The sequence below is a fragment of the Quercus suber genome, unplaced genomic scaffold (genome assembly GCF_002906115.3).
Source record: "Quercus suber isolate HL8 unplaced genomic scaffold, Cork oak 2.0 scaffold_321, whole genome shotgun sequence".
Taxonomy (NCBI): Eukaryota; Viridiplantae; Streptophyta; class Magnoliopsida; order Fagales; family Fagaceae; genus Quercus; species Quercus suber.
The window spans coordinates 188271-202432 of NW_027069775.1; positions in this window are offsets into that span (position 1 = coordinate 188271).

A 14162-nucleotide genomic window follows, 5' to 3' on the forward strand; every position below is an offset into this window, starting at 1 on the left:
ACGGGCTATGCAAAAGATCTTTGATAATGTACTTCACAAATATGTGGAATGTTATGTCGATGATCTGGTAGTTAAAACAAAAAGGAGGGAAGACCATCTGATAGATCCGCGATCCGTGTTCAACCACCTAAGAAAATATCAGCTTAAAATGAACCCACGCAAATGCGCTTTTGGCGTAACGTCTGGGAAATTTCTTGGTTTCGTTGTAAGGCACCGCGGTATTGAAATTGACCAGTCCAAAATTGAGGCTATCCAGAAAATGCCAGAGCCCAAGAATCTGCGAGAACTTAGAGGCTTGCAGGGAAAACTAGCTTACATCCGACGATTTATCTCGAACTTGGCTGGTCAATGTCAACCTTTCAATAGATTGATGAAGAAGGATGTGCACTTTGAATGGGATGAGGCTTGTAGCAATGCTTTTGTGCGCATCAAAAGATTCTTGCTTAATCCCCCAGTTTTTGGTGCTCCTATTCCAGGAAAGCCTCTAATGTTGTACATTGCGGTACAAGAAAAGTCTCTGGGTGCTCTTATGGCGCAAGAAAATGAAGAGGGAAAAGAGAGAGCCCTTTATTATCTAAGTCGAACTCTCAACGGAGCTAAATTAAATTACTCTCCTATCGAAAAGATGTGCCTCGCTCTTTTCTTTGCTATAGATAAACTGGAGCACTACATGCAAGCATACACGGTTCGTTTGATAGCAAAAGTGGACCCGATTAAGTATGTCATTTCTAGGCCAGTGGTTTCGGGTCGTATAGCTCGATGGGCAGTCTTGCTACAACAATATGACATCGCATATGTCCCACAAAAAGCTGTCAAGGGACAAGCATTGGCAGAATTCTTGGCTGATCACCCAGTTCCATCTGATTAGGAGTTCTCCGATGATTTCCCGGATGAAGATGTGTTTTACATTGAAGTAATGCCACCATGGATGATGTTTTTTGATGGGGCTGCATGTCGAGAAGGAGAGGGGGCAGGTGTAGTGTTTGTTTCTCCACAACGGCAAATACTTCTGTACTCGTTCTCATTAAGCGAACTTTGCTCTAACAACGTAGCCGAATATCAAGTATTGATTATTGGTCTACAAATGGCCATTGAAATGAGCATATCGCAACTTGAGATCTTTGGGGACTCCAAATTGATTATCAACCAAATCTTGGAGTAGTATGACGTCAAGAAGGAAGACCTCATCCCCTATTGCCAATATGCGAAGAAGTTGTTAACAAATTTTGAGGCCATCACATTAAAGCATATACCAAGAAAGGAGAATAGACAGGCTGATGCTTTAGCTAATTTGGCTACCACCTTGGCATTATCCCAAGAAGAGACCACCAAGGTTGCTATTTCCCAGAGGTGGGTGGTACCTCTCGTGATTGAAGAAGAAGAAGAAAAGCAAGCCAACATCATTTCGATATGCCTTGTTGAAAAAGAAGATTGGCGACAAGCGATCATTGAATACCTTCAACATGGAAGACTCCCGGATGATAAACGCCACAAGACTGAAGTTCGGCGAAGGGCTGCTAGATTCATTTACTATAAAGACACTCTCTTCCACCGTTCATTTGATGGATTGTTTCTCCGTTGCTTAGGAGAGGAGGAGGCTAAACAAGCCTTAAAGGAGGCTCATTCTGGAATATGTGGAGCACATCAGTCGAGTCCTAAGTTACATTACAGGATCAAACGAATGGGTTACTATTGGCCTACAATGGTGCAAGATTCCATGGAGTGTGCTAAGAAATGCGAAGCTTGTCAGTATCACGCAAACTTCATCCACCAGCCGCTAGAACCTCTACACCCAACTGTAGCTTCTTGGCCTTTTGATGCATGGGGGCTTGATGCGATAGGACCATTACCAAAGTCATTCGATGGCCATTTGTACATCTTAGCCGCAACTGATTACTTCTTGAAGTGGGCGGAAGCTGTACCCCTCAGGGAAGTGAAAAAAGAGACCGTAGTTAATTTCGTTCGAACTCATTTGATCTATCGGTATGGTGTCCCTCGTTATATCATAACTGATAATGGGAAACCGTTCTACAATAGGTTGATGACGGAACTATGCGAGAAGTTTGAGTTTAAACAATACAACTCCTCCATGTACAATGCCCCGGCAAATGGACTAGCTGAAGCGTTTAACAAGACACTTGGCAGTTTGTTGAAAAAGGTGGTATCTAAGACGAAGCGGGACTGGCATGAAAGAATCAGAGAAGCATTATGGGCATATCGAACAACATTTCGAACGCCTACTCAAGCGACGCCATATTCTCTTGTCTATGGAGTGGAAGCTGTCCTTCCTTTGGAACGTCAAATCCCATCATTACGGATTGCCATTCAAGAAGGATTAACTGGAGAAGAAAATGTCAAGCTCAGATTACAAGAATTAGAGGCACTTGATGAGAAAAGGCTCGAGACCCAACAATGCCTTGAGTGTTATCAAGCTCGTCTTTCAAGCGCCTTCAATAAAAAAGTTAAACCAAGATCATTCCAAGTTGGTGACTTAGTCCTCGCTATTCGAAGACCTATCATCACAAATCATCGTACAGGTAATAAGTTCACTTCAAAATGGGATGGCCCTTATGTTGTGCAAGAAGTCTACACCAATGAAGCTTATAAATTGATTGATAATGATGGTGTACGGATCGACCCCATCAATGGGAAGTTCCTCAAACGCTTCTATGTTTAAAAGTCGAGGATTGCTCCTTGGTAAGAGTTAAAACTGCCCACTGTAACGCTGCAAAAGTACATGATGTCTTCCCATTACCTCTGAAAGCATACCAATAAGGAGAAATCAATCCCACTCTAAGTCACCAATTGCTAGTGTGGCATAGTGGTTGGATGCCCAAGTCGCCCTTGAGAGGTCTCGGGTTCGATTAGTGGTGATACCTACTATTGCACATTGAGCCCCCCTTTTTTGTAAAACAAAAAAAACAAAAAAAAAAATTAAAAAAAAAAACCATTTGAACTACGTAATGACTTGATCCCTCTCGAGGGTACGTAGGCAACTTAGTATTTTTTGCTGAGTTCAATCACGCACTAAAAAAAAAAATTATCAAATTATGGAAAAAAAAAAAAAAAAAAAAAAAAAAAAAAAAAAAAGGGCTTTGACCAAGTTAAACCTTTGACTTTGACCAAAAAGTCAAAATTTTCAAGACGGGCCTGTCCCACTCAGTTTTTCGAGTACATTCCGATTTTGGGATCCGTTTCTTCATTCGAAGCTCAGAAATTGTGCAAACGACCAATTTCTAAAAAGTTGACTTTTGCGTAAATGTTGACCAAAAGTCAAAATTTTTAAGATGGACCTATCTTGCCCAATTTTTCGCGTACATTCCAATTTTGGAGTCCATTCCATCATTTGAGACTCAAAAATTGCACAAATAACTCAATTCCAAGCTAGTTGATTTTTGTGTTGAATTCGACCCAAAGTCAAGATTTTCAAGCCAAACTTGTCTTGCTCAGTTTTTCGCGACTTGGAAGTCACCAATTTAACCCACATCTCCAAAGTACTGACAATGTCCAAAACTTAAGCTCCCAAGATCAAGATTTGAGATTCATCCATTTAGTTTGGATCCCCTCAAGGTTATTCTCCAGACTTCATCAAGGTTTCTCTTTCAAAGTACAGATGAACTCTCACAAGTGTGTCTTAAATTTGAAATTACATCGGGTCACTCGTCCAACCTACCATTCCCCTTTCGGTGCCAAACATTCCCACCTACCATTCTTCATCTCTCTCACCTACCATTTTCGTTCCCTCCCGGTTTCCAACCTACCATTCTCATCCACTGGTCTCACCAAAAATTCACATCTGCCATTCTCAACTATCCATCCACCATTCTTCGTCTCTTCGCTATAAATAAAAGGGCTGGATTCATCAAGAACTCATCCAAAAAAACACACTGAGTCATAAATGAAAATTTGCTTCTTTCAAATTTTCAAGTCCTCCTTCTCACAACCATTTCTCACTATGGCTTCATCATTCTCAACACTTAGCAAACAATATTGCTTCATAATCAGTTTGAAATCAACCCTCTCATGGTTCAGTAAAAGCCTTCTTCACAGCATCATTGTAGTTTTGAGATCCAAACAAATTTTGTTTCTTCACCTAACAATCACCTTTGTCCATAAAGTTATTCATAACAAGGCCTGCATCGACCTTCCATGCTTCTGTGGATTTGGTTGGCCAGGAAATCTAAGTCCAGCAGAGACACCGGTTCCTAATCTCAGGTCTCCCGTAGTCTCTTTCCAATTGTTTGGCCTTCCAACAGAAGCAGCGATTCAGAACAAACAGCAACTTGGCTGGTTTTTAGGACCAGAATCACAAGTTAGCTCCATCTTTCATTTTTCTGTGCCTTTCCAACAAGTAGCAGTAAGTGAAGATGGTAAAAAGTGTTGGGGTATCCTACAAATTGTCTTTCATCCAACACTTGAAATGACCTCCAGGGCACCAGCTCATCAGAGTTCAGCCTTTGGGGCTGGTAAATGGTTGCCAAAGTCATATTCCATGTTCCCATCGACGTGGGATCCAGAGGTCATCGTTGCTAGTACCTCAAAACACACTTTCTGGAATTACTCCAACTTAAATTCAACTTGAAGTATTTCAGAATGAACTTTTCTAAAATTACTTCAATTTAACGTCTGTCAGTATGGTCCCATTACACACGCACATTCAATGACTTACTGTCAGATCCCATGCAAACATACAGTCATCCCATTTTCAAAGGTGTATCTCCTAGAAACACCTACACCAGAGGGTCCCCGACATATAGGACCAGTACTATGGTGGCGTATGTTTCACCCATTCGCTTTGCTTCATCCCTGTCTTCTTCACCACCAACACCATCATCTCCAGAATCCATAAGCTTCTGAAATTACCTCAACTTAACCTGAGTAAAACGATGACACAAGCACACTCAACCACTTTCCCACATGGCCTCGCCGTAATCCGAAGTATACTCTTTTGATATAACTTCACCAGCGGTTCCTAAAAACACGAGGCTAGCCCCATGACTCTGCATGCTGTACCCAGCCACCATCCTCGCGTCTTCCTCATCTTCTACACCATGTGATCGCCGCCAACGATCCAAAAACACTCTTCTGAAGTTACTTCAACTTAACCTCTGCTGAGAAGGCTCGGTCATGCAAGTACATTCAAATACTCGCAGATCTCTTTTCGGTCTCATCAAAACCTTTCATATGGGTGGGTCTACTCCTCAGAAATTATCTTATCCTGCTAAAAGCTCCGCCACCTTCAATCACTTCATTCGAAGAGCCAAGAGTAAAAGTCTACTTTCGAAACTCATTCTCACACCACACTCTGAAACTGTGTGTGTGAATGAGTCTCGAGGGGGCATTTGTAGAGAAGGAAAATTCCCGACCTATCACAAGTTGACACGTCACACTACCAAGTCCACAAAATGCAACCAATTACAAAGCGCCACATACTGCTGCTAGGTTTTACTATTACTATTCAGAAGCCAACAGAAATTTGCCAAGTGTCATGCAAGAACCAATTATGCATCAACTCGTGCAAGCGATGACATAAGCAACCTCACACGTGCAAGCGTTGACATAAGCAGCCTCGCACGTGTAAGCAATGACCTAAGCAACCTCACACGGGTAAGCAATGACATAAGCGAACCAATCAGACTGTGACATGTGTCACCAATCAGACTCCGCCACGTGTCGCTCATACACCTCAAAACTCCTATAAATAGAAGCCTTCCTGAGACATTTAGGAGGACACCAAGCCATTTGAAGCACTCAGAAGTCCAAAAGCTCTGCCGGAACCAAGCTCTAAAGCCTCCAAGAACTTCAAGAACTTCAACTTCGAATACGAAGAACTTTCGAAGAGAAATCATCCGCCTAGATCCAAAAGTTTGCGGGAATCAAGCCTAAAGTGTCCGAAAACATCAGCAAATCACAAATCAGTGAAACTCTACGGATCCAAGCTCCTAAAGCCCCGAAGAACTTCCACCATAAACCTTCGAAGACAAAGAACACATGAAGAACACACGAAGAACACACGAAGAACACGAAGAACGCGAAGAACAAAAAATTTCTAACAAGCTCATAGCCGGAGATTCATTGTAATTCCGTTTCAGCAATCTTCGATCCATCCCTCAACCAAATTGAAGGATATTTTGTGTTCAAGTCACAATCACATTACCACAAATCCAAATCAATAAGTCTTGCAAGGAGATCGAATCAGAGGATCACTCTTTTGTAATTGCAGAGAATTGTACCACATATATTCAATACAAATTCGCATTTGTGCAACTATTTTACTTGTTTGATTTATTTCGAACTAGAAATTTAGTTGTCTACAACATGAACCTACCTATTTGTGAGGTAGAATTAAACAATTTTATAAAAAATTTAAGAAACTACACCATTGCATGATTTGTTCTTATATAACTTCAATTTGTGTTACAATTTGATGAAGAAGCCATTGCTTAAACGTGCAATGACTTACAAAAAAATTGTCAGACAGTTTCTAAAAGATCAAAAAATATTAAAGAATCAGATGATTCATTGCTTAGAAATTATTGCAACAAAACAAAACAAAATATATATGACTAAACAATAGAGAAATATAAGAGAAAGATGGGTTACATTCAAAAGAATAAATTATCAACATTTGAGTTTGAGTTTGAGTTTAAGTTGGACTTGTTAAAGATATAGAGTTTCATTAAGAGAAAAATAATGTTTTTAATTAGAAAAATAGTGTTTTTAATTTTATTTTTTATTTTTTAAATATTGTGTTTTGCTGACGTGGAAAATTGTGGTGCCAGTAGAGGTTTCGATTTTATAATAATAACTAGTCGCAAATGCATGCAATGCACGGGAAAACTACTAAAAATAAAATCTACAGATATATTGTGTTTCCTTTTTTTGTTTTCTTGAAGAATGTTAAATAATACAAGAGTATTTATAGAAGTTCAAATTCCTATGAAAAGTTCAAATCTCTTAAAACATCACACCAATATGAGAAATTAGGGTACTTTGTTCAACCCAAGTACAAAGTTAAAATCAACCTCTAACTTCATACCTTTAGGGCCTTGAACTTTGTGCACTAAGGTTATATTGTTATATATATAAATTGTAAGCTAAAACTGGCTTGAAATGATATTCCTTTTTGTTACAAAAAGAATCAACGGAATAAATATGACAAAGTTAGAGATTCCATGCCACAAGTGAGTAGTATAATTCCTCCAGTTCATGGCCAATCGAAAGCCATCTTTCTCCTATAAATTCATAAGCTACAACAAAGAAGTTGTTATACATTCTCTAAACCTTGCATATTATACTCTGTTGTAAATTGGAAAGAGATATATCATTCTAGAGATTCAAGATATGATGAAAGGGAAAACTAATATCAAAGTAAAAGTAAAAGAATATCATATCATCCTTCAAGTGAGAGCTTGAGTTCAATATGCTATTCAACAACTTCATTTCTTTAATTATTGTCTATGATTATGTAATTTATTTTTCTATTTTTTATTCGAATTTCATAAAATAGAGTAGTCATTGGGAGAAATCATAGTCTTGTAGAGACAGTGCAGAAAAAGAAAAATAAAAATTAAAAAGGGAGTATTATACCTTTTTTATGTAAGGCATAGGCAAGTTTGAGTAAACACTAAGTGTACATGTCCACTTATTTAACCTGAAAAAAGGACATTGCACAAAATCAAATTGTGGAAAGAACAATACACTTATGTATTTTATCAAACAATTTGTGTGCATGTAACAAAAATATTTGTTAGTTACATCCACAACAAAATAATAAAGCAAAAAAAAAAAAAATTTGAGAAGGTGATTTTGGCATAATATAGGGAAAAAAATTCAACCAAAAAGATTATTTTATTTTGATTTACATATAGGGCATGAATCAACAACAAATACAAACAAATTCAAACCAAAGACCCTTGTAGATGATGGAAATAAAGTTGAGAATAATAACTAAACTATATATATAAATGTAACTAAGCTATCAAAATTCGAATTTACCACTGCAATTCAACTACAACCTAAAAACATAAAAGAAAAAGAGTAAAAAAGTTACCCACATAGACCAACACCAAGAAAGGGTACTTACACACATTTTATCAAACACTTGGTGCATATTTTTTGGAATCCCAAATGATAATATAATAGCAATGGAAAGAGGGTGCTTTTGAAGAGAGTCCAATTCCAATTTGCAAAAACATTAAGTCAGTTAAAATGCAGCAATTGTGACACGTTATTTCTTGCAGATAGTGAATGAGCTGTTATTACTCCCTAACACTAATGTGAATGTGCTAACATGAGACCATAAAATAGCCTTTGACATAGCTGATGGAATGCCCCTCTCAGAAGAATCCTCAGAAATAAAGGACTGATTGGTGCCGTTAGAGCAAAGGTCATCGTTGCTGGTACCTCAAAACACACTTTCTGGAATTACTCCAACTTAAATTCAACTTGAAGTATTTCAGAATGAACTTTTCTGAAATTACTTCAACTTAATGTCTGTCAGTATGGTCCCATTACACACGCACATTCAATGACTTACTGTCAGATCCCATGCAAACATATAATCATCCCATTTTCAAAGGTGTATCTCCTAGAAACACCTACACTAGAGGGTCCCCGACATACAGGACCAGTACCATGGTGGCGTATGTTTCACCTATTCGCTTTGCTTCATCCCCGTCTTCTTCACCACCAACACCATCATCTCCAGAATCCATAAGCTTCTGAAATTACCTTAACTTAACCTGAGTAAAACAATGACACAAGCGCACTCAACCACTTTCCCACATGGCCTCGCCGTAATCCGAAGTATAAAACATCACACCAATATGAGAAATTAGGGTGCTTTGTTCAACCCAAGTACAAAGTTAAAATCAACCTCTAACTTCATGCCTTTAGGGCCTTGAACTTTGTGCACTAAGGTTATATTGTTATATATATAAATTGTAAGCTAAAACTGGCTTGAAATGATATTCCTTTTTGTTACAAAAAGAATCAACGGAATAAATATGACAAAGTTAGAGATTCCATGCCACAAGTGAGTAGTATAATTCCTCCAGTTCATGGCCAATCGAAAGCCATCTTTCTCCTATAAATTCATAAGCTACAACAAAGAAGTTGTTATACATTCTCTAAACCTTGCATATTATACTCTGTTGTAAATTGGAAAGAGATATATCATTCTAGAGATTCAAGATATGATGAAAGGGAAAACTACTATCAAAGTAAAAGTAAAAGAATATCATATCATCCTTCAAGTGAGAGCTTGAGTTCAATATGCTATTCAACAACTTCATTTCTTTAATTATTGTCTATGATTATGTAATTTATTTTTCTATTTTTTATTCGAATTTCATAAAATAGAGTAGTCATTGGGAGAAATCATAGTCTTGTAGAGACAGTGCAGAAAAAGAAAAATAAAAATTAAAAAGGGAGTATTATACCTTTTTTATGTAAGGCATAGGCAAGTTTGAGTAAACACTAAGTGTACATGTCCACTTATTTAACCTGAAAAAAGGACATTGCACAAAATCAAATTGTGGAAAGAACAATACACTTATGTATTTTATCAAACAATTTGTGTGCATGTAACAAAAATATTTGTTAGTTACATCCACAACAAAATAATAAAGCAAAAAAAAAAAAATTGAGAAGGTGATTTTGGCATAATATAGGGAAAAAAAATTCAACCAAAAAGATTATTTTATTTTGATTTACATATAGGGTATGAATCAACAACAAATACAAACAAATTCAAACCAAAGACCCTTGTAGATGATGGAAATAAAGTTGAGAATAATAACTAAACTATATATATAAATGTAACTAAGCTATCAAAATTCGAATTTACCACTGCAATTCAACTACAACCTAAAAACATAAAAGAAAAAGAGTAAAAAAGTTACCCACATAGACCAACACCAAGAAAGGGTACTTACATTTTATCAAACACTTGGTGCATATTTTTTGGAATCCCAAATGATAATATAATAGCAATGGAAAGAGGGTGCTTTTGAAGAGAGTCCAATTCCAATTTGCAAAAACATTAAGTCAGTTAAAATGCAGCAATTGTGACACGTTATTTCTTGCAGATAGTGAATGAGCTGTTATTACTCCCTAACACTAATGTGAATGTGCTAACATGAGACCATAAAATAGCCTTTGACATAGCTGATGGAATGCCCCTCTCAGAAGAATCCTCAGAAATAAAGGACTGATTGGTGCCGTTAGAGCAAAAGCCTAATCTAGTTAAGCCTTGTAAGCAGGTCTGCTTTTAGCTTATAGGATCTAATAAGTCCTAACCAATTCTTTGATGATGAAACCACCACAACGAATAGAATGCAACTAAAAAAACAAATCTTATGAAATTCGCAGGTTTAGTAATGAATGATTTAGGTTTTTTTTTTTTTTTTTCAAAAAAAAAAACAGAGAATCTCTCTCTAATAAGAGAATAAAAAACTCACCTTGCGTTAAATACCCTGCCTTTGGTTTTTCAGAAACAGCAGCAACTGAAAGGATCTAAACATCGATGATAGCAGAAGACACAAAAAAACCTGTGATGAAAAATAAAATTAAAACTAAATAAAACTTTCCTAAGAAACAAACAATGGCCTACACAGAACAAAACCCACAATTAAAAAATCGAAGGGTTAGGAAAACTGAGCTACATATGTAGATAATAAGAGTGTTCACACCACTGTTGTCCTTCATGAAGCAGTGGAAAATGCGTGTCATACCTCTTTAAAAATTTGTCACAACTATCATTTTCATTTGAGAAAAACAAAAACAAAAAAAATGGAACAATTCAAAGATAGTGTCACATATATTAATAAATTTGATCTTTCAGCGTAATTCACATGAATGCAGCAATCATATATAGGGGAGAGCAGGAAATAGAGATGACGGATAGAACACATGGCAAAAAAAATAATAATAATAATAATTTAAAAAAAAAAAAAAAAAAGGATAGAAGAAATATCAAAACAAGAGTGTGGCTTATGTCCAGTGCATTGGAGCCACACCAATAGTGACAAGTGTCTATTTTTGGACATGTGTCACAATCGCAACACGTCCAGTGCATTGAAGCACTGAACGTAAGTTGCACCCTCAAAACAATATGGGTATGTACTCTTATTGAGTTTAGATGGAGTTTTTGGCTGCTCGGCTAGTTTTCTTAATAATAATTGGTATAATTAAATGTAACGTAGAGTGGAATATCTTAAAAGTTTCATATATTTGATCAAATTAATGCACTTTTGACTTACATGATAGATCACTGAGATTTAAGCTCCATTTTTCTTTTCTTTTTATCTATATTAAATACAGTAATTAAGGCATAACCTAGTAAATGGTCAAGTTAATTCACTCTAATTTTGTGTCAAGTTCCAAATAAATTTCAACCCTATTCTAATTTTGAACCAAGTGTTATTTTAATTCAAAACTCATTTTGCTGCAATTAAAACTAATTTTAACTGTAAGATTCTTTAAAAAACTCTCTCCTCTCTTTGTGTGTGTGTTAAAAACACTTAGTATTCTAAAAAAAAAACTAATTTTAACTTGATATTAATCCAAATTCTTATGGAATTCCAATACATATTATTAACTTAAGTCCAAACTTCAATGAAAAAATTACTGATAATGCCAAGTTTCCAAAAACTAACTATGAATTTTCATTGGGATTCATAATGACTAAATTGTAAATACTTAGTTGAAAGATGTAATTTTATTGTATTACAAAAAATAAATAAATAAATAAATAAAAGTAAAAACTATAAAGCTTCCTCGTTTTTTAATTTAATGGAACAATCTAGGATGAGTACCATTTTGCATATCCCACGACAAATATAAGTGAGGTCTCATATATTGTGAGATAGAAGTCTTGTGAGAATAAAATACTTACTTCTAGAGTTTGGTGTGAAGAGTAATGTTGTAGTGTATAGCAGAATGCGCCCAGTACCGAATAAGAAAACCAATTGAGCTCTCTTTTTGTTAAGCATATCTTTGGTCTCCTTCATTTCTTCATATTCAAAGTAAATGCCTCTCTCTCTCTCTCTCTCATAGATTTATCTTATTATACAGAAACTCATATATACTATTCCATTTACTTTAAGTGGATAAGATATTTGTAAAGCACATTCAAAATATACTTTATTTTGTTTCTCTTAAAAAAATATAATGTATTTTTATAAATTCACTTTGCAAGCATAATTATTTTCTTTGATATATACAGTGGAGACACCACGTATAGCTCAGGATGTTCCTAGGAACACCTTGACTTAAAAAAAAAAATTATATATAATAAAAAAATTATATATGCTCTGTATTAGGAACACCATTAATCACAAAATTAGGAACACCCTCAAATTAAAAAAAAATTAAAAAAAAATTGTTCTACACTTCTACTTTCAAGCAAAAAAAAAAAGCCCAAAAAAACAAATTTGAACTAAAATCTGGAAAAAAAAAATTGTAACAGAGGCAAGCCCACAGCAAGCCCAAGTGCCTAACAGATTACAGACAAACCCACAGATTCTCACAAAAAAAAAAAAAAAAAAAAAAAAAAAAAAAACAAACCCATAGATTCTCACTAAAGATGTGGGGCCAGAGAATTTGGCAACCCCGGCCCATTTCATACTGAGCTTAAGGCCCACGCTGAGAAGGAAGGAATGCCTAAGAACAAACAAAGAAAACCCAAATTGCTGAACAGCATTGCCGAGGACAATCCTGTCCTCGGTCAACCAAGATCATAGAAGGGAAGAGCGGCACGCCATCAAATGCAGCCTCCCAAAGCATTCCAAAAAGAAGGACGAGTACGATGGACCAGCCATGGGAGTATGGTAGAGGAGCAATTCAATGAGAAACTGTCACCTCCGCGTTAAATGCTCACAACTAACCTTCTGACCGCATTAATGAGGAAATGACCCCTGAACAGTGCTACCTTAGTTGCTGCAACTCACAGAAAGTTAGGGAAGACGGCTGATGGGACAAGCACTCGAGTAGTGACCTGCATTGTCAACAAATGGAGGGCCAAGATCAACTGAAAGAGGGTATATAATATAAGAGATCCTCCAAGAAGGGGGATCAAAGAAAATAAAGAGAGAAAACTCAGTAGCCATTTGTATGATCTTGGAAGCCCTTATAACAAAGTACCAAAGAAATAATAAGAATTGCAAGCTCCTCAGATGAGGGCCAAGGATAAAATTTCATATTTTAGCCCATATTCTTGTTATTCAAATGAACTCATTATCATGTCTAGTGGTTGTATCCCTCACTAAAGTCTAGTTCTTAAACCCACTCTCTATAAATTTATTGTATTGGACTAGTTGGGCTTAGGTTCACTCATACATTAACAAAAGTGCTCAAATCCAGTCCTTACAAAAGACTTTATCAAAAAAAAGAGAAATCACTAAGCTAACCCTAACCTAAAGACAGACAGAGGTCACAGAGCATTGAGCAATGCCGCTTGTTGAGGCTCATCCAAGCCAAGTAGCTAACGTCGCTCGTCGTCGCTCATCGGATCAGAGGACAAAGATCACCAGTGCCAGATCGGTAGAACGCTCGTTCGCTCATGCCCAGTCCAATTCAGGCCTCCCGCCTCCTTGCTTGCTGCTGCCGCTGCTCCAGTGCTCCCTCCGACAGTCTGACTCTCCCTCAAAGTATTTCATTTTTTTTCTAAGCTAACTTCTCTTAGTCTCTCTCTTTTTCTCTCTGACTCTCTCTTAGTCTCTCACTCTCTCTCTATCTGAACTGAAAAGTCTGAAATGAAAATTATGAAATGACTCTCACTCTCTCTCTCTTTATTCTTTAATAAGACCAACTCAGTAACTCTCTCTCTCTTTCTCTTGTTTGGCTGAACTTTAGTCTTTAGCTTTATTAAATTTTGTCTGTTTTTGACTTTTTGAAAGTTGAATTTGGCTTTATCAGTTTATCTTATCTATTGGTGTTGGTGTTGGTGTTGGCGTGTGTAGTGTGTTGGTGTTGGTGAAATATTAATTATCATGCGTGATTGTGAAATTTTCTGATTGGTAGAGGGCATCATGAGGCGTGCTTGTGTGTTGAGTGGGGTGGGGGTGGATGGGCACATAGGATGGGGCCGGGCTGCACAAGTGCACATTACACAGTTTTAGTGCTTTAATTATTGTGCTACACATGGGATGTGTAAATAA